The following is a 3038-nucleotide window of genomic DNA, read 5'->3' as shown; positions in this document are numbered from 1 at the left end:
ACGCGCTATGATGGAACGTATTGTAAAGCGTTGTAAAGTAATTAAATAAAAACTTAATTAATATTGCTGTCTCTTCAGGATTTTTTTGACAGATTTTGTTGTACCTATTCCCTAAATTGATGAAAATATAAAAAAAAACTATTCAAATTAAAATAAATTAGTTATAATTAAAAAAAAAACATCATATTTTTATGATTTCAATACAAATACTGATTGAAACGAAAATATATTATTATCACTTTAAACACACAGATAGAAAAAAAAATCGCATACATATCTGCAACCACGGAAAAATTTAACATATGTACCTACCGTGTGTAAAAGTAAGAATTTAGTTCGCCGTATTCAAACGAGCGATAGGTTTGGTATAGAGCGTTTGAAATGTTTACAGATAAACACAGGTAGGAGCGAATAAAAGGGATTCAAACGAAATATTTTCTTTGAAGAGTTTGTAAGAATATTTAAGCATATAATTTATGTTTGATTAATTTTCATTCGGAATTCTAACGGGACGAGTGCTTATGGGTGTGGATCAAAATTGAGTAATAAATGTATGAATCAATTGAATTTTAATTCAAAAAATAGAGAAGTACTTTGACAAATTTCTTAGAATTTGTAACAACTAGTATGTATCATCCTTTAGCGATTATTTGATTTATATCATTTGGACCAAGCGTTATTATGCTATCACTACGAATTGTATTTCCCAATTACCACAAAGATGGCTATTAGCTGTCAAATTAATTCGTTAATGTATAATTTTTTGCAAAAATCACTTTTTATTCAGTTACGTAACCAAATTTACGAATTCATCGTGAGACAAAAGAAAAATAATTAATTTTACTCAAATAGCCACAATTGCCGTTTGGTATAATTGCGAATTTGAAACTTGTTTTTAAGGCTTCAGAACTTCGGGAAACCTGAAGAGATCTTTTCGTAATTACATTTACTTACAACCTCAATTATATTTTCAAATAAAATTATGAAATCAATTCTATCTGTTCAGATAATAAACGTATATTACTTAACTATATGTATGCCGCATCAAGCACCGCTGGATTATGTTCATTAAGTTCCACATAGAATGTAACAACGTCAAAGCAAAGTCCATCAATGTTAGGATCTAATTAAAGACATCGACATCGTGGGACACGGCCGCACGATTAAAGTTTCCACACAGCTAAGCCGTGTAAGTGTATATCAACCTCGCGGGAGTTGGAACTTGATAGGACATTCCGTATTAATTAACTAAATAAGTCTGCCAAAGGCTTCGGAGCGAGCTTCTGAAACAGACGACGCTGGCGACTTGCAAGTTGTCAGTCGCGTGTCAATAAGACAGCAGAGACACGGCGGATTTAAGTATGGGTCGGGCCGGGGGCGACGGGCGCCGCCACCCCGGTGTGTGGTTTCCTTTTGATGTCATCTTCGCGCAAACTTTGCTCCGGATCGGCTTTGAGATAGAGAGACGGAGAGTGACTAATTTGGCCCAGCATTTGATCTCGGGTACGCCGCTGTCGGCGTCTCGCTCGCACCCGCCTCTCGGCCCGCCGCCGCCGGGAAGCTCTTTGCAAAATTTCGCTTTGATCGCAAAGTTAAATTATATAGGAATTGAGCATTAAATGGATACACATGCGAGCTCCGCGCGCGAACAGTCCTCCTCCGCTCGGACCGAACGGGTGATATTGTCAAAAATAAGGCCCGGGGGAGCGTTCGCGATAAACTTGACTTACATAAATAATGAGCGAGGAGTCACTCTTAAAGTTATATATTTGTGAGAGCGGTGCTCGTATTTAACTCCGCCTAATTTGCCGCGAGTACGCAGTACCTTTGAGAGCTTCGTTTTTACTAGTTTACGAAACAGATATTTGCGCCCGCCGTTCCCTTTGATACAGCACTTTGTGGAGCGTTTTACACGAGTTTCTTTTGAGGCCATTCAGACGGTGAATAACGAAAGGCTGTCTTTGATAAACACGTGCGAGGACTCTTCAGTACTTATTAGGGGTGCTCTCTTTGAAAGTGCTTCTTGTAAAATCTATTTGAAACGTTCAAACTCAAAGCGGCTCCGATGAAAGCTGCGCTAATTAAACTGTCACTAATATAATTATGGGAAAAAATCGAAGCCGTCTCTCGCTTTTAGAATGTAGTATTAAAGTAGTGAAGCTTAATTACTTATGTAGAACGAGCAAATAAAATGTACAAAAGGAATATCATAATGAGTCTTTCTTTGAAAATTAATATCGTAAAAGGCTTCCTCTTTATGTATTATGAGTAGACGTATGCGAAATGTGAACAAGAGAAGCTATTAGTAGGTTATTAATGTTAGGTCACACACTCTCGAGACTCAAAGTCAAAGACGACTCCGCAAAGTGGCGCCTTTGTGCGCGCCGCCGCCGCGGGAACCTCTGCACGTCTCGGCCGCTCGCGACAAACTTGCCTGACGGTGCTCCCAGTTCCCACTAAGAACAACAAACTCATTTGAGCGAGCCTACCAACACAAAAATCACCTTATATCATAGCGTTAACGGCTACACCAAATACCTACCTACACAGGCACCGACTTAAGGTTCCATTTAGTAAATTAATTACATATATTAGATTCACAGTACAGCGACTTTCTGTTTATATAACCGTCAAGCTTTGATGTCGTATCTACAATTAATGTCAGTGTACGATATTGCGTATTAGTGAGGTCGGCTATATCGATGATGTAGATCAAAGGCCCAAGGTACACTTTGATGTTTAATTCTAAAAAGACTGACTGATGTCTTTGTCGTCGAAATTCGTGGTACGGGTTGAGTTTTAAATGTGAAAACTTTGGGCTGGCTGGAACTTTGTAACGTATAAATATTACGACCGTGAACGGATTTTAATACTTTCTTTTGACGCTTTGTACATATTTTGTGACGTAATAAAATATTAAAATATTATGGAGAATATTAACGTCGTGGAGTGATTAGTAACTTATTTCTTAATTCGTCTTCTATTTTAAAAATTCGGCCTTGTTTATAATTAATGAATTTCAAGAGTTTTTTAGAATT

Source organism: Zerene cesonia, chromosome 15 (assembly GCF_012273895.1).
Source record: "Zerene cesonia ecotype Mississippi chromosome 15, Zerene_cesonia_1.1, whole genome shotgun sequence".
Classification (NCBI taxonomy): Eukaryota; Metazoa; Arthropoda; class Insecta; order Lepidoptera; family Pieridae; genus Zerene; species Zerene cesonia.
Note: the sequence above shows the minus strand (reverse complement) of the source record.